At 37.5% G+C, this 23,931-nt stretch overlaps 1 protein-coding gene across 8 annotated transcripts in view; it reads left to right on the top strand.

Moving 5' to 3' along the window:
* Window positions 1-286: 286 nt before the first annotated feature.
* The window catches only part of sulf2b (sulfatase 2b), a 134,660-nt gene continuing 111,015 nt past the window's right edge, over window positions 287-23,931 (top strand). For 2 of the 8 annotated variants that reach the window (XM_077214081.1, XM_077214080.1), the window contains exons 1-2: window positions 291-725; window positions 22,125-22,183. The gene's annotated coding sequence lies outside the window, so the exon portion shown is untranslated. Of the gene's footprint in view, window positions 726-3,748; window positions 3,853-22,124; window positions 22,184-23,931 lie in introns of those variants that run through there. The other 6 variants (XM_077214076.1, XM_077214073.1, XM_077214084.1 and 3 more) reach the window with 5 other exon arrangements.

Below are 23,931 nucleotides of genomic sequence, written 5' to 3'. Positions count from 1 at the left end.
CTTCTGTCTGTACTAATAGCAGTCGGACTCATAATAATTGTGTGTGTGTGTTTGAAGCTGCCTGTGAAGCGCTGCTCCTCTGGCTAACTCGCACTATTAAGCCCAGAAGGTAGAAGCCACATGAATAACCATGAATACTGCACACTGAAGCCAAGCTTTCCCCTTTCACTCACTCTGTCCGCAAGCTCCGCCTGTGCTGCCCTTTGTGAGTGTTTGTGTGTTCAGATTGGGTACCAGCACTCTTTCTCGGTTTCTCTCCTCCCCCTCCTCTTCCCTCGGTCGCTCAGCGATTGAGGGAGAATGTGAGTAAAGCAAAAGAGGCAGGCGTGTTTTAACAGATGGCTCTTGCTGTCCCGATTCAGCCAGCTCACTGCCTCTGGTAGAGAGAGAGAGAGAGAGCACACGCAAGGTAGTTCAGGAAATTGAAACCGCTTCAGTTCAAACTTTTTTTTTCTTTTTTCACTCGTCTCTTTTAAAACTTTCCTCCCAGCCCCTCTCGCTCTCACTTCTGTGCTGACAGACACTTGAAAGTTTGACAAACTTTGCAGCAATGCAGTGACCGCAGTGCAACAGGCTGCGGGAAGACAGATTTCAAGACAGAAGAGTCACCCCACCCCCCCCCTTCTAAATCCCTCCCAAGCCAGCCCGGCTTGGTGTTTTGGGGTCTCCGCCGCAGGACAGAAGGGGACAAACTGCCACCTGCCTCCCCTGCAGCTGTGTGTGAGGTAGGCTTCTCTGACATGCCCTATTTTCTCTCTCTCTCTCTTGCTCAACTGATGTAACCGCACACTGGGAGTTCTAACGCGGCGATCTGACGTTCCACAGTTGCGATTACAGGTTTCCCTCCCTCTTTCCCTCTCTGTTCGCCCTTCACTTTTGCACTCCTAAAGGAGCAGTTTGCATGTTGCCTAGGCTTGTGTTACTGGGCATACAGTGCATGTGTCATTTTTCTATGTGGGCACATGGGTGTTGTTGTTATTATTAGTTCACTGACAGACTGATTGACTGACTGGTGTATTACTGGAAGAAAGGGAGGGTCAGAGTTACACCCTGTTCCCTCGACAGACATGTGTTGTGTGTCAAACAGAGAATGATAGGATTGAGACATCCTGAGATCTCCAAAAGCTTCCATGCTCTTTTACGCCTTGTCATCTCAGATATTGAAAACACTCTTAACTATATACTGCACAAAATAACTAATTTCAGTCAAAGGTTTGGACACAGATACTCGTTCTTTATTTTAGATTAATAGTAAAGTCGTCATTTTTTTAAATAATACAAATGAAAGGATGGAAATTATGTGGTGACCAAAAATGTTAAAAGAAATCGTATGTTTGAGCTTCTTGAAAGCCTAACCTTTGGTCTAAATTCTGACTCTGCACACTCCGGACATCCTCTCAACCAACTTCATGAGGTGCATCTTGGGATGCTTTTCAAATGCATGCTGGGCACTCATTGGCAGCTCACTATCCACTCTAACTTGCCAATTCATTATTTGTTTTAAATTATAATAATTTCAAGAGTGTCCAAACTTTTTGATTGGTATGTGTTTTAATTATAAAACAAAAAAAAAATGAAATACCATTTAATAACTTGGTTGCAAAAGTATATATTTTACCATATATGTGCGTTTTCACCAAAATACCCTGAACAATTTGTCCCAGGAACTTTTTTCCTCCAGACCTGTTGCTGTCTGTATTTCTATCGTGGTTTAAAGTACCATGAAGATTAGGCAAATTAGATGCGACTTTCCAGTTCCCGCTAGACTTCGTCCTCCGCATACAAGCTTAATAAAGCCTGAACCTCGTCTTCGGTCCATCAGTCTTTAAAAAAAAAAAAGACTTTTAAAAGCGGTGGTTGAAATAAAATGCTGCGTGAACTCAACCAATCAGCATGTTCAGCGCCCAAGTCCCACCACCAAAAATGCTTGAACTTTAAGACAGTTCTTGATCTAAAACAGTTCAAATGATCTAAAACTTCATTTGGTTCCTGGTTCCTGCAGTCGAAACACACCGTACCACCCCAAAGTTCCTAGTTCCTGGGGAAACTTCCTGTGGTGGAAGCGTGGCTTATATCTTATTAAGTGTTGTTAAAAACAGCCAGTCAGTATTTACACTGATTTAGTCTCACAATTCTTACAAATAAAAAAAAATGTAGGGGCAGATTTACTAACAGCTTGCGCCAGCACAAACATTCTTTTGGTGTTAAAAAACTACTGTCAGGATTTACTAAAGACACGCAGTGAAAAAATGAGCACTGAAAATGCGTGGACGGTTATTTCTGCGGGTGATCTTATTGCATTCGCATTTGTTGGAGTTTCCCTTTCAGAAGCAAAACTTATGTGAGTAGATTATTTAAATGAATCATGGAAGGTGATTTACTAAGGTTTGTGCTCGTCAATGTAGCCTACTGGTATTTGCAGAATTATTTAACACCCCCAAAAAAGCATATCTTAAACCATTTTGTTTCTGTGTTGCTAGTAGATCACCCCACAACTGATTATCAGCGGCTTTGCTTGTTTGCGACCTTCGCTAAATTTGCGCTGCTCTTGGTAGTTTGTGTTGGTCATTATGGAAATGATCCGGCTCAATCTTGTGTTCTTTAATTTGCGTGTCGTCAGAACTTTCCACTCCCATCGGCGCTGTTTGATAAATCTGGCCCTTAATGTTTTTTAGTAAGTGTTTTAGTCATTGTGATTTTTAATTGTACATTATTGTAATTTAATTATTTATGAGATTTTCATCAACTCATGAACGCTCTCTGTGGGAAACCCTTCATTTGACTGAATCAAAGCAATAATTAATGAGTTTGAGACTGATATGCTAGACTTTCTGACAATTTCCAACCTTTTTTTAATAAGTATCATTCGTTTAAGAATTGGACTATGCTTGTAGTGTTTTATATTTGTTGTTGCATGCAACCACATATTTGTCTTTTCATTATTTCACCTAGTCTTTCTCATGAAATTCAATTCCGATGGCAAACTCTCAACTCAGCCTAATATTTTTTTATGTGGTGCTGGACTTAAATAGCTGTGCAGAATAAGCTGCATATCTTATTTTATGCTATGATAAGGACTACTTTAGATGATATCTCGCTAACAAGACTTGCTGAGCCAACAAAACCCCCTCTTTCACTTCTTCTTTTTTCAAAGGAAGAGGAAGTGACTAAGGAAGCAGTACCACCGCTAAACTAAACCATCATCTAATTTAGCTGTCGACTGATGATTTCAGTTTCTAATGAATGTACAAGCATGGTCGTTGAAGATTAGCGTCCGCTTACAAGCGGTCTTTGATAAGTGTGTGTGTGTGTGTGTGTGTGTAGCAGCAGCAGCAGTCTGAGAGGTGGTGTCTGTGTCTTTACTTTGGCTCTGTGTTTTTGAGTGCTGTGTTGATTTTGGGACTCTGACCGTGGTTAGCCTTCCATGGCCTAGCCAATATTTACACTGATTGCTTACATTTGGTTAGAAAATTCCCACGATTTCGACAGGTGGCGAAGCAGGACCGGCAGATTGGACTCTTGCTTGAGTTCTCTCTCTCTTGTGTTGTCTGTCTTGCGTTATCTCTCCTTTTCTGCTCTATTTCTCATCTCCTCCTGCGGATGACCTCGATGGAGGGAGGTGCTAGGGCCGAACGGAAGTTCCTGCACTGATGTTGAGGCCAGTGTCAGTGGAAAATAACTGTTTCATAGGTGATTGGCTCTGATGCCCAACAACCTTTCTGCCTTTCTCTTTATAGCAGCAGATTTAAAAGGCAGATGTTTCGACTTCCGTCGAATGTGTTTGGGCCTAGAGCGGAAGGTTTTGTTTTATGAACTTCAGTTAATTACTCAAACTAATAACAAGGAACCAAGGTAAGATAATTAAAATTGTGGGAGTGTGTGAAGGTGATGTGTTTTTCTCTTTCAGATTAGAGTCTGAATGAAAGGAATAGAGGAACATGGAATAAGACTGGACAACTGGGTCTATAAACGTTGCTCTTCGTTTTTATATGAAGAAAGGAGTATAACATCATCATTTGGCTGTTTTGGAAGTCAGAAAGTATTCAAAAGACATTGTTCAGATTTTTATGGCGTTTTCCATTTTAAGAAATTTTAAGATTTCTGACCTTGTCGTTGTATTGAGGTCATTCCCATAATTGAAACTCTGACCTTTCTAGTGTCGTGAGACACCGTGTGACATTGACATCGTCTTTTTATCCATAAAGGATGAATTTGTGAATCCTCACAGAATCTTCTGTAGGCTGTTAATTGAATGTTTCTTCTTTTATGAATAATTTATGTTCCTCATTCTGGTTTCAGAAAGACATTGTCACTTTGTCATTTCTTTCTTCGGATTTGGCCCATGGTTTTGCATGTCTGACTGTGTTTTTGGTTTTGACCACACACTTTCTAGTAATGTGCTGTTGAGAATCCTGTTCAGCAAGTGTTTGCTGTGCCTGGGCTGAATTCCTCTGCTGCTGTAAATGGGGCACTGTGTGTAATTGCTCACAAACACACCTACTGTAAAAAGGCCACTGACAGCATCACACTCACACATTTTTGAGCAAGTGTGTTTGTGAGTCTATGTGTTTATTTATTTATTTAGCTCTTGACACATTCACCTTTGGCTCTTCTGTAAAGTTGCTTTGAAACATTATGTATTTTGAAAAGTGTTATACAAATAAACATAAAAATATATTTTGCTTAAATGAAAACACAACATTCGCTTTTAGGTCAATGCACAAGATGACAAAGTCTTTGATTTTTTTTTTTTTTTTGATTTTTTTAAACGTGCCACATTCTTACAAATACATTTTTGTTATTTTCAAACGGATTTAAAAAGATTTTTGTACCTTTTTTGCTCGTTTTTTTATTCTTTTGGCTTGAAAAAAAACGACGTATTACATATGTATTTGTAGGAGTTTCCCTGTCAGACCTAACTTTAAGGAAAATGAGAGTTTAAAGGAATTATGCAATGTGATTGACTAAGTTTTGCGCTAGTCAATGCAGTTGTATTTTTCAGTTGTATTTCAATTTTGTGCCCCACAACTTTCCACTCCCTTTGCTGCTTTTATTAGATTGTGGCCACACGCCAAATTTCCCCAATAAAAAGTAAAAAAAACAAACATTTTATTTATAATAAAGGATGTATGTGCAAGTTGAAAATAATGCAGATTTCATGCTATCTGGTTGAAAAAAAGAAGTAAAATCAAATGTAATACATAGTAAATGAATAGCATAGGACTATTTTCATACAGGGTTGAGAAACACCTTGTTGCTGAAAATATTGTTTTCAGGCATAGGCTTACTGTCATTAGCTTTTGCATTTAGATGTATGTTTAGAGATGATGAAAGACAACTTTCTGTCAGCGTTTAGATAAAAAAATGTAAAAGTTTATTTATTTTTTTATGGCTCAACTAACGGGTAATAGTCTTTAACTTATCCTTTGATCTCATTGACATAATAAAAGCATAGATCCAGTTCATTTGTAGTGCACTGACAACACATTTTATATAATTAGGTTAATAAAAATATTTGTAAAAAAATACTTATGGACCTAATACTGATGGACTTGACATATGATAACTTCACACTCATTTGAAAGTGACCTATAACATCCTATGACATGAAATTAATCTACATTTAAATGATCTCATGGATGTGTGTCACACTCTCACACCACATGGACCCGTTCAGTTTTGTCATCACCTGCCTTAGTCACTCATTTGATGTCACGGACTGTAATCACTTTCAGCTGGTTACTCATCAGTCACCATCATTAACGTGTGTGTGTGTGTGTGTGTGTGTGTGTGTGTGTGTGTGTGTGTGTGTGTGTGTGTGTGTGTGTGTGTGTGTGTGTGTGTCCGTTTGCCATTCTGGTGGAACTATTGTAAATAAACCTTTGTAAGTAATTGTATCCGTCTACCTCATCTGTCTGCCATCAACCGCCCGTGACAATGTGGCCGTGACAAGCTGGCTGCAGTAAATATGGCAAATTCAAAGGCTTTTGACAGTTCTTTTACATTTACCCGCTTAAAATGCACATTGCCCGCCTTGCACAGTTGTTCTAAAGCCACTGGCGCTTGGGCCAGTCATCCCTGCTTGCAGTTACAGTTAAAAGAACATTTAATCCTCGTTTTATATTTGTTTTTACATTAAAACTAAAATGGTTTTCTGCATGTTGGATATACACCACACTGACTTTAAATTGTCTGGCGAAAGTTTTTCAAATCTAATGAACATTTTAAAACGAAACTTATTCACCACATCTTCCTCTATTTGTTCCCTCAAGAATACCAAATACTTTTTCTTCTTTACGATCTCATGATGGTTAAACCACTTTGACATTTTGATATTATGCCTCAGAGAAAATCTAATTTGTAGTGTTTGGATAAATATGTGACACACCAATGTCAGCGGTTAAACTTCTGCAACAGGAATCCATTAATAACACGTTAACGCAGTGTAGATTTACAATGTACATGTGCAGACCTGCATATGTGAAAGATGTCAGTTTTTTTGGGGCAAAGATTCATGAATAATGCAAAATATAATGTCTCCTAAGTGTTTCATAGCTAAAAGTAAGCAAAGCATAGCTGTGTACTGTAACACACTCATGTGCTCAGAGCACACCTCAGCAGTGAACACTAACAGCTAAAACATCTTGAATATTTTAAAAGGTAAGACACACAATCACACTGACGCAAATGGACTTGAATAGGGCTTGGAGGTCATTTGAGGTGAAGAATGAGGGTGTGTGTCACAGAAAACTTGAAGTGCTTCACCAAAAAAAAACCCACTACAGTAGAAAGATGGAGAGAACAGTGTTTGTGTGTTTAATTAAGGAGGGCTGTAATATCTGGATTAAGTGATCTGTCATAATTCTCATTCATCTAAATTTGCTGTTGATTTGTCTGGTTCAGGACGCACCACAAGTGCACAGTTTGAAATCTGCCATCTTTGCTCATGGGCAACAGTTCCAGATACATTTTTTTGAGCCAGTTACTCGAGCAGTCATTTGTGCAATCAAGTGCCTTTGCCTAGGCCGTATAGAATGTTTAGCAAAGGTTTTATTATTACACAGCAGTTCATGAAATGAAGGTGAAAGTGTTTTTGCAAGTGTTTAACACAGTAATGCATTCAACAACATTGCTTAATTAACACACCTTCATTTTCTTTTAAAAACACACTTTAATATTGTTATATTCTGACCACTTAGTAAAATTCCCGACCCCTAGAGTGATGTATACCATACAAAAGATTTCTTCACATTACGTTTCAACTCTTTTTATTGAAAGTTGAAAGTAGTGATGCACCGATCATGATTTTTCATGGCTGATTCAGATTTTTATTTTTATTTTTGTTATTTTTACAAGCAAATTGGCAGATTCCAATACTGGTTGCCGATTATTTTTTTATTTTTTTTATTTTAACAAATTTAGTTTTGTTTATTTGCTCAATAACAGACCAAACTGGCCTTAATTAATAAATAAACAAATATCTGTAGTAATTTGAATTTAGAGGCAACCACTGCATTTTCATCATGATCCATGTTGCTTTAGCAGTTGTTAGATTAGAAGATTAGCGGTTATTTTGATTTAAATTTGATTGTAATAATTTCAAGATTTAAAACAAAAACAGAATGGTCCGACTTTAGATTTGTGAAATTATGCTACACACGACATGCCTGCAAAAAACAAAAACAGCAGATGGACTGAATGAAAATGCAAATTCATTCTCTGACAGTAGGTGGCGCTTATAGGATAACTATGTTACGAAAGAGAAGATCTTAATTCAGTCGTTTAAAAAATTTTTAGGCAAATGAATTAAATTGAAAAGTAAAGTACATTACTTTTTAAAAAACTTACTCAAATTTATCAAGTAATGTGTAACTTTACTAAGTAATCTGATAATGCATTACCCCCAACACTGACAATAATGATAAAGAACCGTACAAGACAAAAAGTAGCTTAATAATACAAGACAAAATGGATTTACATAAAGAAAACATGCCAGTATAACATATCTTATAATAAAACCACAAAGATGCAACCCTGCAGGCAAGTAATGTTCCAAACCAGGACACACTCACGATTACTCTATTTATACATGGAGCGGCACAGCTTACTACCAGCTCTTGGGGTCGTCCAGGCAGAACAGACCAGGCTTGACCCAGGATTTCAACTTCCGAAACTTCCAAGGTTTTAGGAAAGGTTTATTTTTGTCTTTGTTTGGTATACACAAAGTGCAGAGGTGAGGGAAGATGCCCTCTTTTCTCTTTGCGCCTCCAGTCTTGTTCTGGAATTGAAGTGCACAGCAGGAACCTGGAACTCAGCATTCAAGAGCTCTTCACCCGTTACACTCTATTTGCTCAACAGCAGGAGTGTGTGGGGGTGTGTGCGTGTCTGTACTGGGACGTGTGCGTGTGTGTACAGACCATACTTCCTGGAAGATTGTGTGTGTTTGTTTCAATACACTGCACTCTAGTCATAGCGTGATGATGACAAGGTGCTGTCCCTAGTTTGTTAAGAGGAAATTAATGGATGTATTGAGAAGTACAGTTTTGACGAGCCCCCCCCCCCCCCCCCCCAAAAAAAAACAATTATTGAAAGTTTCTTAACAAATGGACACAATTCAAATGAAATATTTTTAAAAAAAAGTATAGTTTAAAAAGTAAATCGATTTATTTTATCTACCATGTTAAGTTATTTTAAAAAAATTGTATAATAATAATAATAATAATAAATGTTTATTTCATTTTTGTCATTGTCATTTTTACCTTGATGATATATCTTAAAAGATAGCTAAATACTGTATTTCAGTAGAGCTTTTAGCAAACATTTAGTAAATATTTAGTCTCCAGTTCTGCAGTTCATACAACATAAATAAACGAACGAACATTCGTAAGTTGTAAAGCATATAAGCATACGCATCATGGCACTGCGTATGCGTGCGAGGTATTTTTGTACCCTTTAACTGTTTTTTATTGATTTGATGAATTCATGTCTACACCACCCCTTCCAACAAAATCAAAATGTAATTTGAATAATTCTCACTTAAATCTACTGAGGTGTTTGCTTGAAGGCTTTTCAGCCTCAATGAATTCAATGAATTTTTTGGTTGCATCATGTAAACGTAACTACAGTATTTGACATGATAAATTCCCGGTAACAAGCAATTGCATTTTGTTAGATAGGGGCTATCAGTGGTTGTCTGAAGATTCTTGATGTTTTATAATTCTTAATGTTACATTTTAAGCTCTTTAGATTACCGTATTCATTTGAGTTCTTTAAAACACCACATAGATGGTTTTCTAAAGAACTGGAAAATAACAAGTTCTTTGTTGAAACTAAAAAAGTTCTCCAATGACATCATACTGGTAAAGCCCTTTTGGTCCTAATTGGAACCTTTATTTGTAAATGTGTGTTTGAATTCTGTGTCTTTCTCTGTTTTTTTTTAGTGCTCTCTTTGAACAGCAGCATGGTTGCCATTAGCAGGTCAACATAAATGTTTTCAGAATGGAGCATCAGTCAGGGCTTGGCTTTATACACACACACACACACACACACACACACACACACACACACACACACACACACACACACACACACACACACACACACACATAGGAGCTCATACAGAAGGTCTGTTCCTTGTTTGTTGAAATATTCCATGCTTACCACAGGTACGCAGGCATATGAAGTTCTCCAGTGCTACACACACACACACACACACACACACACACACACACACCAGCCATGTGGAAAGCTCAGTTGGGCTCAGGGCTATTGGGTGCTTCCTCTTCATTTGCATCTCTCATAGTTTCCACTGGATTGTCCTTTGCTGAGTCAGTAGCTTTTCGATATGCATGCATACTTGCATATAGCAAGTGCTTGTCTTTGCATGTGTATTTCGGTACGTAGCTCAGTGTGGCAGTGAGAGAACGAGATAGATCTGACTGCAAGGTATAAAATGTTTTGCCTTAAGAGAAGAACGGGAAACACACTTGGGGGACATAGAAGTTAAGTCCCAAGTTTTTTGCACAAATATGTAATTTGTAGTACGCTGGGTATTAGGGCAAAATAAACCCGGAGAGACCAGATCGATCTTCTGTCATACTGAAAGAGTTTAAGTAAAAAAAAAAGAAAATCCTAATTTTGTTTTGTGACAAATACAGTTGTACTACTCGTCTCATGAAGCACTGTGTAAAAGTGCACATTAACTGCTGCTCTGCAAATTATCGTGGACAAAAACCATTCATTTCAATTGGAATTCATCTGGAATTTCATGTGAGGGCGAAAGATTTTCTCATGCTGATTCTGCAAGGGGTTCATTTTGGTCATGCGGATTCACTTTGTTAAGCAACAGAAAGCTGCTTGGTTTGAAAGTGATTTCGCTACATTATTGACATTAGACAGTGGAGCTTTTTGCGAGTGCAATTTTGATGAATTTTGACTGCAACTTAATGGAATGGGAAAAGTGACAATATACAATATAAAGTATAATATAGCATAAAATATAGCAATATATTTGAAGTTTATTGTAAAATATTAAAATATATGCAAATATATAAGTATTTGAACGTCTAGGGAGTCTCAATTGCATAATCTGCAATGCTTCATGGGAGTTTCAATCAGAATTCGCTGTTACAATGTAAATGCGAATTCTGATTGGCAGAACTTTTTTAAGCATTATTGTTTTTGAAAAAAATAAACTTGACATTGTATCACTGTTTTATCAATTATACAGTGTCATTATACAGAAATATTTGCATAATGCCGCAGTTGTCCAATCACAATCAAATATTATGGAAAGCAAAAATAGTGATAACATAGTCAAATACTTCAACAAAAGCCATTCTTTATCATGTCAAAACATCTTTGAATATTTAATCTTGAGAGATTCAAGCTTTCTCTCTCTCTTTTTCTTTTTTCATCCCGTCATGGCTTTAAGCCACCTTGTCAAGTCTGTCTGAGCTCTCTCTCATTTCACACATCACTGCGTTCACTCGTCTCCCTTCTTATCTACCCACCTCTTTATAGGCCCTCTATTCTGGCCTTTTCTCTTAACATGCCTACAATTTAGTTCCACCAGTAAAACTATCTCACAAGTAGATAAGCCTGACCTAATACAGCTTTCTGAAGAGCTGAGGCAATTTAAGTCATTTTGTTTAATTCTGTTTGATCAGTTAGGTCTCCACTTCATTTGCTTTCTCCAATTTTCTCCAAATTTGAGTGAAAGGCTAATTGTGTTGGTCATGAGGTCTGAATGACAGAGAGAAAGTTCATTTAACAATGGGAGAGCTCTACAAAATTGGGCCAGAAAAGAAGCGCATGTTCGTGTGTGTGGGTTTACTTAGTGTATATTTTTAAACGAAAAAAGATAACTGATTAAACTGCCAATAAGAAAGGTTATTTACACATCCAAATGCAAATGGCTAACGTAATCACTTTTCTTCCTCAATGTTTTCTGTCACCTAAATCTACTAAGCATTTTTAAAATTTAGACTTATCTGATGCAGTTAATCACTTATATGAACATGGCTTCCATGTTAAATGTTATTTAGAAGAAAGGTTTTATGTTTTGCACGGTGTCAATTACCAAAGAAAATGATTTAACAGAGAAAACAAGCAAAATCATATACACATTGAAGTGTTAGTTCACCCAAAATTTTTCATTATGTCATTGATTATTTCACCCTCATGTCAATGCAAACCTGTAAGACTTTCATTCATCTTCAGAACACAACTGTCCCTCGATTGACAGTCCACGCAACTGAAACTTTTTTATTTTTTTTATTTATAAAGAGATTGTAAAACTCAACCAAATGAATTGAGCAGTGTGGTCCAAATTTTTCTGAAGAGACACGATCGCTTTATATGATGAACAGATTTCATTTTGGCTTTTACTCACATGTAAACATTCATCAACTCGCACATCAGTTGTGGTTAACAGAAGGTCAAGCATGTTCTTCCGCAAGAACCAATGAGGTTCATTTTTGTGTTACGCAGCACGCTTGAGCTTCAACAAGAACCAATGAGGTTTGTTCTCGCATGTTCAGTTGAGCTTCTGTTTATGTTCACTGTTAATATGTGAACAAAAGCCTAAATTCAATCTGTTCATCATATAATGAAATCGAGTCTCTTCATAACTGCATTAATACTTACAAGGATGCATTAAATTCAACAAAAGTGACAGGTGAGTAATTAATAATGTTACAAAAGATTTGTATTTCAAATAAATGCTGTACTTTTAAACTTTCTATTAATCAAAGAATCTTGACAAAAGTAAGCCAGTTTCCACAGACATATGAAGCAGCACAAGTTTTTTCAACATTGATGATAATAAAAAATGTTTCTTGAGCATCAAATCATAATATTAGAATGATTTTTGAACTGTAGGATCATGTGACACTGAAGACTAGAGTAATGATGACGAAAATTCAGCTTTGATCACAGGAATAAACTACATTTTAAAATTTAGTTATCGTAGTATTGTAATATTGTAAAACTGTAATAATAAAGATTAAAAATTCTTACCAAGTCCAAACTTTCGAATGGTAATTTAAGTATTTTGTGATTTGGAGAACTGGTGGTAAATTGATTTGAATTGCCGAATTACATTTTTTAACCTGCTAATATACCCCAAAATTTAAGTTTCATTGTGAGGTTTTATCTATAAGTCATATATTTCTCTAATTTTGATTGCAGATTTGAGCAAATATCTTAATACAATTGAGATCTCTTCTAAAAACTCCAGAGCAGAATCTCTAAATGTAGCTTTTTATATATATATATCTTTTTTTTACTAATCGCAAACATTGCTATCTAGTACAAGATTAGATATTAAAAACTAGATGTTAAATCTGATGTCTTTCACAATGGGCAGTTCAGCCTTATTTTTCTATTGTTAACATTGCACTGCATTGACCATTTCATAGAAGGACCATTATTTCAAGATTATGCAACTAGACTTAAGCATTTTTAATCATCAATTCCCACATGGGCGCAGAGAGAGAGAGAGAGAGAGAGAGGGGTAGGGAGGGAGGGAGGGAGGGAGGGAGGGAGGGAGAGAGAGAGAGAGAGAGAGAGAGAGAGAGAGAGAGAGAGAGAGAGAGAGAGAGAGAGAGAGAGAGAGAGAGAGAGAGAGAGAGAGAGAGAGAGAGAGAGAGAGAACCAGAGTTGACTTGCATCCAACAGAACTAAATATTTAACTGAATAGTACATTTGACTCATGGCCTGCAAAATTAATTCAGTAATTCCCAATGAAGGCCGTATTTGTCAATTTGTAGGCCTGAGCCTAGACTTGTGCTGTCTTGCCAAAGCCAGGTGAACCAAAGGACATAAAACATGTGTAAAGACAAAAACTTTGCAATGACTAGACTCACCCTACCTCTGCTCTGAAATGGCCTTTATAAGAAGAAAGAGAATTGAAAATGAATGTGATGCAGAGGGTGGAAGACAGAGAGGGAGGGATGGAGATATTTTATCCTCTGCACGGGCTAGTAAATATAAACTGATGCAGCTGTCAAATATTACTGATATCTGATATGTTGCAGCTTTAAGTGACTGCCATAATCGCGTTTAAACGAACGCCTCACGCAGAGGTTTGTCTGTACACTTGTTTAGCGGCGTAGGCTTGTTGACGTGTGAGAACGACAGAAAAAGCAGAGCCTGGGGACAAATCTAAATCGAGTGATGGTGTGTCTGTCAAGTTGCTAGTCTACTTCTTAATGATTGTCGTCGGGATGTGAGCCTCCTCATTGCACCTTCCCGAGAGATGCTATCGTGTACGTGAATGCGCCGTGAACCGATTTTCCAACCAATTCTCTACAGTCAAATCAATTTCACGCTCTCGGACAAGTTCTGCTAGCATTAAGTGAGTTTAATGGTGCTCTTGTTTATTACTAGCGTACAATGAAAAGGCAGTGGGTTTAATTCTCGCACGCTAAAGAATGTGGAAAACAGATAAAACGCAAGAGCATGAGATGAAAGTGAGCTCGTAATAAAAGAAACAAAATGAATGCGCGAGGGTAAAAAGGAAGGCTTAATGACTGTGCTTGACTGACAGGGATTAGTGCTGTAAGAACACGCGGTGTGATTTTGGTAATTACAGTGCTTTCCTGCTGGGACTGACTGTTACCTTGACACCGCGGCAGTGCTCTAAAAGACTCCTTGAGGAGCTGCGAGGTTGACTTGACACTCCAATAAAATGGCTCAGAGGAACACCGATCCAGTATCACCTCTCGCCTTGTTTTTTCTGCATTTTCTGCGGAGCTTGTCCACACAAAACGTGCTGCCGTGATGCCTTGGTGTTGCCAGATGCTGAGATGTTCTGAGTGGTTTTAGTGTGTTTCTATGCATTTGCAAGGGAATTCTGGGGGATTGCGAAGCTTTTAGTTGATTGTCCAATAAAGGGATATTTCAGCCAAAAATAAAAGTTCTGCCTTCAGTTATCCACCCTCATGTCTCTCTTAACCCATAAGACTTACAGTAAGTCCAACTTTGAAACACAAATAAAGATGTTTGTAATGAAATTTCTGTCCCTTCACTCAGTGTCCATTCCACAAATTAAGACATCGTAAAAGTGATCCATGTGCAATTAAGTCTTCTGAAGAGACATGATTGTGTTATATGTTGAATAGATTTAATTTAGCCTTTTATTTACGTAAAAAATACTGTATGTGAGTTGATCAATGCGCATACATAGATCACTTCAAATATGGTAAACAGAAGCTTGATGTCTCTTCAGAAAATTTGGACTAAACCGTTCAATTCAAATGAATGAGTTTTAAGATGCGCTTCAGCTTTTTGAAGCATCAAAGAGGTAGTTGTGTAGCTGAGGGACAGAAAGTTTTCAGATTTCATCAAAAAAGATCTTAATTTGTGTTCCGAAGATTAAAGAAAGTCTTACGTGTTCGGAACAACATGAGGATGAGTGAATTTCATGGGAGTGAAATGATGACAGAATTTTTATTTTTGAGTGAACTATCCCTTTAAAGTGAAGTGATTTAAATAAATTGGGAGAAATGTTTTAAAGCACTCTCTTTGGGGAGAGAAATATAAAAATCATCAGTTCAGTCTGTGAATTGAGTTACACTTTAAAGTTTAATATTTTGTTCAAATCTCTAACCCTAATTATGAGCAGTAATAATAGTTGATGGTACCTTAGCAAACACTGCTAATTACTGTTCTTAGGACTCTGAGATTTGAAACGTGCAAATATTTGCTGTTCTGAACAATGCTTGCTAAGTTTATCCTCCATAAATAAGTTACAAAAATGTACAAAATTGGTATTGTTTGTCAAATAATTGCATCAGTCTGTTAAATGAAATCTGCGGTATAACTTGACCTCGTGAAGGTGTCAGGCCTTTGTTAAGGTCCAGCAAGACCTTTACCGTCTTTACCTTTACTTGTTCTTGTTTGTAGATCAGCCTTATAGATTAGGAGAAAATTGTGCAAGCCTCTATATTGTGTTTGCATTGAACCACATTGCACCACACTCACCTTCTAGCGCCTCCGTTTTAGTTTTTCTATAGCTCTGTGTCAATCAGTTAGCCATGGTTTTTCCCCTTACATGTGACTGATTGCCTGGATCATGTGTGAGTGTGTGGTTGGGCACTTGAAGGTCAGTAAGATGATTACTCTTGTGGGATTTCTGTGCTGTTTATCCCCTCTTTCCTCATCTGTTTTCCCCCCTTTCTCATCGGTTCCCAGAGTAAGTGTTGATAGGACTGTGCCTGCTTTTTAAATAAGATCTGGCAGTTGTGTTACATGTCCCTGAGATTGGATTTTGCCAAACTAATTTCCAATCTCTCTCCCTCACACACTCCATCTTTTACTTACTTACTCTTTCTCTTTTATCTTTTTTATGTTGGTTCACAGCTACCCGATGGATTGATCAATGCATTTCAATTTGGGCCCAAGCATGATTTGTTAAAGTTTACACAGGATGGAAAGGAGATAAAGGGATGGGGAGAGGGAAGGAGAGATAATCATAGTGCGGCCTATGCTGGCATTCATTAAACCAGCCCTAGTGGACCAGTCTAGCGGGGTTTAATTGGGTGCTTGAAATGCCTCTGGAATCAATTGACTCTGAGAAAGGGATGAAGAGCGGATGAGAAATAGAAACAGTGACGGGATAGCAGATGGAATTAAAACTAGGCTGTCTGAAGGTTGCAACTCTCCTTGAATTGATTTCTGGGCTTACGGAGGAAGGGCTGCAATGTTTTTGCCATAATCGAGACTGAGTAAACCCATATCATGCTGATTTCTGTACTTCGAAATCACCAGTTCCTGAAGTACTGTGGTCCTGTGGTCCTTTGTGACTCTGGTTGTCAGATGTTTTCGGGGTTAATGTAATTAATTACACCTGTGGGTACTTTACTTGCAGTCCACTGTCATGTGACCCACGACATCAGTCATATCATTATTCTTTGCCATTTATGAATATGATGGCCGTTTCTCAAAACCAAGAAAGCAAAGAACGGACTTGTGTTCTTGGGGAGAACGCTCTTGCTAGTTGTTCTTGGAAGAATGAACTTACAAGGTGACGAGCACACAGAACGCTGCTGACAGTTTGAGGCGATGTGTTCTTGCTGGTATTGCGCAATAATACCCCCGCACAGCGCCGTCTTCAGTACCCAAACATAACAAGAATTATTGATGATAACAGCCAGGTTTTTAGCATGACTGGCCGGTTGGCTCGCTAGCTACACCCGCGTGCGCGTATGGAGATTCTTCACTACCGAAAATGTTTGAGCATATTTTAGATTCGCCATAAATTTTCGTAAAAATGGCAATATTTGAAATCTACACAGTAGATTTCTCGCATCAAATCCTCTCAGAAGTGAATTTAGTGATGAAATAGCATACGAAATTGTAGAAAAACGACTTACTGTTGTTCTGCCTTTCTGCTCCCCGCTCCTTCCTTGAATGCCGAAATGAATGCTGGGATATTTCTGCCGTCAAGTTCACACAAGTTACCAACCGATGCATCCTCTGTAAAATGGGCGTGTCAAGAACACTTCCGGGATTTTTAACCGTTCTTGCCAAAATGCAAACTTGTGTATTGAGACAGTACTTGGGCAGCGACTGATGACGTTTCACAATTCCACAAGAACACAAGTACAGACAAGAACGCATATTGAGATACGGCCGATGACTCCTCTCCTGAGTCCTGTGGCCTCATGGGATAGTGAAGTGCTCATCAGATCCACACTTTGGAATCTCAGTGGAAGCGGTAGATTTTTCTGGAATGGTTTAATGAATATTCTTAAATTTGGTCATTTATTAATTTCACATACTGCTTTTTGGAAATTATGGAATAGGGAAGTCGATGTGTAGATTCATGATCTAGATTTTGATTAATTGTGCAGTGTAGACAGAGGCATGCTTATAATGGGAGTTGTGGCGAGGGTCACTGATAAACTCATGCAGTGTGATTGACAGCTCCAGCGATTATAAAAGGAGCGTTCTTTGATCGCTTTCTGTATATAATTTAATCACACTATAAATAAAAAAATATTTTTATACTACTGAGAGAAACAATGTTAGGTTGATCATTAAGTCACTGGCTTGATTTACCGACGCATAAACAGCAATAAACGAGTTTGAGACAAAGAACGTCTGACTGTATGAAGGCTGGTTTCTAAAGTACTTCTTCCTGCCTATATGTATTAATGTTCATGGGTGAACGTGACTTGACTTGACTTGACTACAATGACCTTACATGTCAAAAGATCAAAGAAATTTAGATTTCTTAATTCATGACCACAACATACTGACCACAAACCTTTGAATGGTAGTGTATATGCACGGTCTCACTGACACGTGCATTACTCCAGCTCGATCAGTCTGTCTAACTGCACACTCAAGAACACACTCATGTTTTACAGCATGGCTCAGGACAATTGCAGGCAGGAGCTCTGGTGTGGTTCACTATTGCTTTTTTAAATTGCCCCATGGACCAGCAGTCATCAGCTTGTCTTACCAGGCTCAGCAACTATCTAAATTATTCATCTAAGTCTGGGAGCGTGGACACTTCACAGCAAACCCCAGAGGCCAGACAGGTCTACTGTCCAGACAGAGAGACAGCGCATATCAGACATTTTACCCAGTATCTTTTTTTGATAAATGTAATGTAGGTTGGAGCAGTGGCCCTGTGGTTAGTGCTCCAGACATGAAAACCAATGAAAGAGAAGCAAGCTCAATTCCATCTCATATCGTATACTGATCCCTCTCTTCTCCCTGATTATTTCCTGTCTCCTCTCAACGTACCCCTGTGTCCAAAACCTTAGACAAGTCAATGACTGAACAGGCAGGGTTTGAGTATGACGGCACCTATTAAAGAAACTTGTTTCAATTCACACTGGAAGTCAATGCACCATAACACCACAAATAAAATAAAGTAAACTGTGATCTACATACTACTTTTCACTCTCAGGTCAGTCCTATGCAGCTGATGTGATGTTAATCGCTCGCGAGGTCGTTGTGTGCGGCTCCTTCTCTCTTCTCCGAACAAATGAGTCAGTATTTCTTAAGTGTTGTATTAATTTCTGGCTTGTTGAGGAAGCCGTGCAGCAGCAGGAATTAATTGCTTCTTTGCAGTAGTTATGTGAAGCAGCAGCATGCTGCGTAGTGATTAAAAGCGCTTCACATGGAATATGAATAAGAGCATAAATCACGCCGAGCGGTGGGCGTAATGAGAGAAACCGCTCACGTGGCATGTCTGGGTCAATCCACGATCTCAGCGATTGCTGAAGGTCATGCTTTTGGTTATTTGCTTTTTGTTTTCGCTTTGCCTTTTTTGCTTTTGCTTGTTTTTGGCTTTGCTTTTCTTTTTGTTGTGCTCCTAGATTTTTGTTTTGCTTTTTCGTTTGCTTTTAGTTTTTTTGCTTTACTTCAAAAGTCAGAATTATGAGATATTAACTCACAATTCTGAGAAAAAGTATTTTTTTCCTCAGAACTGGACTTTATAACTTGCACTTCATTTGTGACTATATCCCGAAATTCTGACTTTATAACTTGCAATTGCGAGTTTATTTCTCGAAATTCTGAGAGAAAAAAAGGTCAAAATTGTGATTTTAAAAAGTTGCAAGTATCTTTTAATTTTTTTCAATTTTTTGTTTTTCTTTTAGTTTTTGTTATGGAATAGAAAACTCAGATTCAAGGTGATCTTCTCAGGTTGTTGTGTCAGATTTTTGCTAAGTGTGATTTTCCTCAAGTACACCATTAGAGACCTAGATCACAAAAATAGAACAAGAGATCAAGAAAGAGAGGAGAGAAATCATGACACATGGAAAAGGGTGACAGACAGACAGAGAGGGGGATGAAAGCCGCCTGTGTATCAGCTTTCTCTCACCTATCCATCACCTTGGCGGCAGTGGGTCTGTGGTCGGGCCTGTTTGCTGTCACTGAAGCTGTAGTGAGGGAAGCAGCCATTTCACATCATTGATTTACATTAGTCAAAGAAGAAAGCGGAAGAATGACTGAAGGGAGTGACACAGACACACACACACAACCCCTTGTGTGCAGCCTTTTAATATTGCATTGGGTGTTTGGTGTCTGCTTTCTACTTGATGGGGTTTAATTTAATCTACGGTGGCTAACTTTCTCTCTGTGTGGGGCTCTTTTCAACACACTGACAATTACAGAGCGAGAGGAGAGAGGGGGCAGAAGAGGAGAAAAGCCAAAGTAACAAGACAGAAGATGGAAAAAGAAAAGGGGGATTATGGATGGAGGAAAACATAAGTGGGAAGAGGGAATGAGGAGGATTAGAGAAGAGGATGATGGAGTGACAGAGATGTGTAAAGATGAAGAGGAGAGAGGGTCAGTGTGGGCTCATGGCTAGAGGCAGGATGTCAATGTCACCTTAACATGTCTCACCGCTGCAGAGAAATACACTTTTCTTACAAAGACTCTCACTGAGTGATCGACCTGATTGGTTCAGACCTTCCTCAGTTACTCAACTTTATAGTTAAATAGTGTTGAATCATATGAGAACATTTTACTTTCTGTCTTTTCTGCTTTAATAAGACCTGTATGTATATGCATTGCATTTTGGCGAAGAATGATACCAAAGAATATCAATTTTGATATTACTGAATTTTCCAGAAAACATTTGAAAAATGTTCTTTGACTTCAAGACAGTATATAATGATTTAAGGCCATTATTCTTTTTAAATATATTTTTTTACATCTGTCACAGTTAAGATATTGTGTATAACACATCTGTTAAACTTTGCTTGTTTTTCTTCCAGATAATATTTTAAAAATTTGCTTTGGCTTCAAATAAAGTATTTAACAATATAAAAAGCTATTTAAAAACTCTATATATATATATATATATATATTTTTTTTTTTTTTTTTTTTTTTTACACAATATTACACTTACTATTTATCTTCCACAGTAAGAATGGTTCTTTATACATGAAAATAAATATCTGCCTTTATATTTCAGAAAATAAATATTTCACAAAATGTATTTTTACAGTTCTTTGTCAAAATGAATAATTAATAATAATAAATAATAATTAAGATTTAACACGTACCAATTTTGTGTTTAAACCAGCTGAGCTTATTTAGTTATGTTCCACATAATATTTTAATTATACATATATGCATATATAAATACGTATATATATGCATGTATCATTTCTTTTTAATTTAAAAAATATATATATATATATTTTTATGCCAAAGTTAACATGTTAAAATATAATTATGTCTAACACATCTGCAAATTTTGATAATGTATTTATTTATTTTCCGGGAAATAATTTAAAAATGGCCTTTGTTTTCAATACAGTGTATATAACAGTGTATATTAAATATACATGAAAATATATATCTGCCTATATATTTCAGAAATGGGGTTCCCATAGATAATCACTATATTTGGGGTTCTTGGGATCAAAGCACTTTGAATACCCCTGTCATGTGCTCTTTTGACTTAGAACACACTTGCAACACATCATAACCACTCAGAACACCTTAGCTACAAGACAGCGATACCCGTACCAACCCATCTGTCCAGTTAATTAGATCCAATGGAGAATGAAAGGATATTATTTGAGGATAGAGAGTGGCGATGACATCAGGATACGTCGCATGCCAGGCTTGACCATGTTTAATCCACATGACATCACAGTACCCTTTGACCCTGACTCTAATATATTTTGTGTACCAAATTTCACACATTTCAGAATAGCGCACAAATGCGTCTACATCTCAACAACAGGCTTCTTGAAGCCCGAAAAGAACACCATTTCAACCCTGCTTTTGTCTCGGGTGAATGGTGGGCCAGTAATTACCACCCCTCCCCTTTCAGTGTTTGCTCTTCTGTAATACAGCTTAACATATTCACATCCCACCCTAAAGATGTTCATGAATATGCACAAGCCCCCGTCAGTTTAATCCTCATGATTGACAGGTTGACATCTTAATCAGAGTGATTGATGGAGCGCTGATTCCATTCGTTTCGGATATCTCCGCCTTGCCCCTCCCTCTTTCTCCTCATACATTCCTATGGCCGTTCCCACACTGTCATTAGCCATCACGCTAAATAACTTAACCTCCCTCGCTAAGGTCTCTTTAAGCTCTCGTCCTGATTGCTTCGTCTGAGTAAACCTGTCGCGCTCTGTTTTGCGTGAGTGTGTGTGTTTGTGTGTGTTTTTGTGGTGTGACGCTCACTAAGCCCCCTTGCTCTGGTAATTGGACCTGCTTTCTCTCAGCGGCCTCCGAGCGCAGTAGGAGCTGGCAGTGCGGTGGGGGGGAAAAGAGGCCAGAAAGTCATTCTGCGTGTCCAAATGCACTGCACAAATCCATGACATCAGTATTCTGGTCAGACTTCAGTTCAGACACAAAGAAAGGCAAGAGAGAGAATACGAGAGCGAAAAAGAGGCACGCACAAAAGTCTTTTGACTAGGAATTAAATGTGGCCCGTAGCTGGCTCTTTTTTTTCACACCATGTCTTTTAGAGCAAATAAGTTTCAAGCTCACAGAACAGAAAAATCAATTGCCACTATTTAGAGCATACAGCTGAAATAGACACTGAAAAGAGTTTGACACACACACAAAAAACATGATGAAATAAACGCTTTAGTTTTAAATGGGTTTTGTGACTTTTCTTCCTTGTTTTTCAGAACTACGTGCAACCAGACACAACTAGAACAGCCGTGAGCCTGATACTCTGGACCGGCAGGTGAGTGACAGGATGTTGGACAAATGACACAGGCCCATAACCAAGTCTTGATGAGAAATGTACTTATTAAAAAGGCTGCTCTCTTGTATTGGATCCTCCCAGCTATATTGGACATGTTAATCATTCTTTTTATTGGACAGATAAAAAAAAATAAAAAACGGCAGTGGAACCATGGCATATTGAAGGTATTACCATGATGATATAATAACCTGTCTCAAAGTGTTTTGACAATTAATCTGCACTTAAAATTATTGAAATTTTATTACATTAGATACAATACAGTACATCAACCCGAGTGTCACAATAATTTTTTTTTAAAAACACACAAGCAGTATACACTACCGTTCAAACGTTTGGGGTCAGTCTTAGATTTTTGAATGTTTTGGAAAGAAGGAAGTCTCTTATATTCACCAAAGGCTGCATTTATTCGATCAAAACTACAGTAAAAAAAAGTTATATTATAAATATCATTACAATTTAAAATAAGTGTTTTCTATGTTAATATATTTTAAAATGTAGTTTATTCCTGTGATCAAAGCTGAATTGTCAGCATCACTAAATGATTATTTATATTTTAATAACCTTTTCATGTTCTAGTCATCTAGTGCAGTTTTATTTCTTTATTTTACGTTTACTGTACATTTGAAAGTGTCAATATTTTTTGTGACGTTGAATTGCATGGTACAGACTCATTACTATGTTCATATGCAGTAGCATGGTACTTTAAAGAATGCTGAGATTAACAAGGTACATGTCCAAAAATGTAGTATTACTATAGTACATATCCAAAAACACCATGATACTTCGTGTGATAGATTTAAGGAGAGCGTGTTATGATGTCTACGTAGTAGATAGGAACCGTTGATGCAGAAGGAAAAACTGAAATGACGGTATAAATATATGAATGAAATAAAAGGGGTGAAAGTAGGACACGGGGTCAGAGCTCTGTGGGGTTCTCGTCTACAAACACACGCACACAGCACGACCTTTTTGCATGGTAGATCAACCCTCACTGAAAACACACAAATGCTCCATTACTTCTGCCTCATAGACACTTACAATGTCCTGACAAAGAATGACCTCACATACATACGGACACACACAAACACATACAATACCAGTCAAAGTTTTGACACACCTACTTAATGATTTTATTAGTATTTTCAACACAAATGGAAGTATGGGAATTAGGTAATGACCACAATTTATATTTGTCTGCAAAACTAAGAATTTACGCATTTAAAGACTTTTTAAAGGTACAATAAAAGTGGTTCCGGATCAGCCATGGTCACCATTCACTTTCATTGTCTGAAAAAGAGCAGCTTGGATATTTTGCTAAATATCTACTTTTTTGTTCCACACAAGAAAGAAAGAAAGAAAGAGTCATATGGATTTAGATTTTTTTTTAGTCAAAAATACAAGTTCTATGATTCAACTTTTGAAAAAATTGATGCATACATTTTTGGTCAAGATCTTGTTTTGACAATGAAAATCTATTCCAACACATCCTTCCAAGTCTTTCAATAAAGTTGATGTTTAGACTACTGTAAGCTACAGTACTGTGAAAAGCTTTAGGAACTTGTGTAAAAATGCTCAAAGTGAGGATGCTTTCACAAATAATGTCATGAATAGATTTTCTTTATCAATTAACTTCTGTTAATTAAACCAAATCAGAATTTGGTGTGACCATCCTTTGCGTTTAAAACAGCTTTTGTCATAGGTACACTTGCACATAGTTTTTCAGGTAT

Source organism: Siphateles boraxobius, unplaced genomic scaffold, assembly GCF_051911475.1.
Source record: "Siphateles boraxobius isolate OS27281-9 unplaced genomic scaffold, OSU_SipBor_1 68, whole genome shotgun sequence".
Lineage (NCBI taxonomy): Eukaryota > Metazoa > Chordata > Actinopteri > Cypriniformes > Leuciscidae > Siphateles > Siphateles boraxobius.
This window is presented reverse-complemented; position numbering and strand designations above follow the sequence as displayed.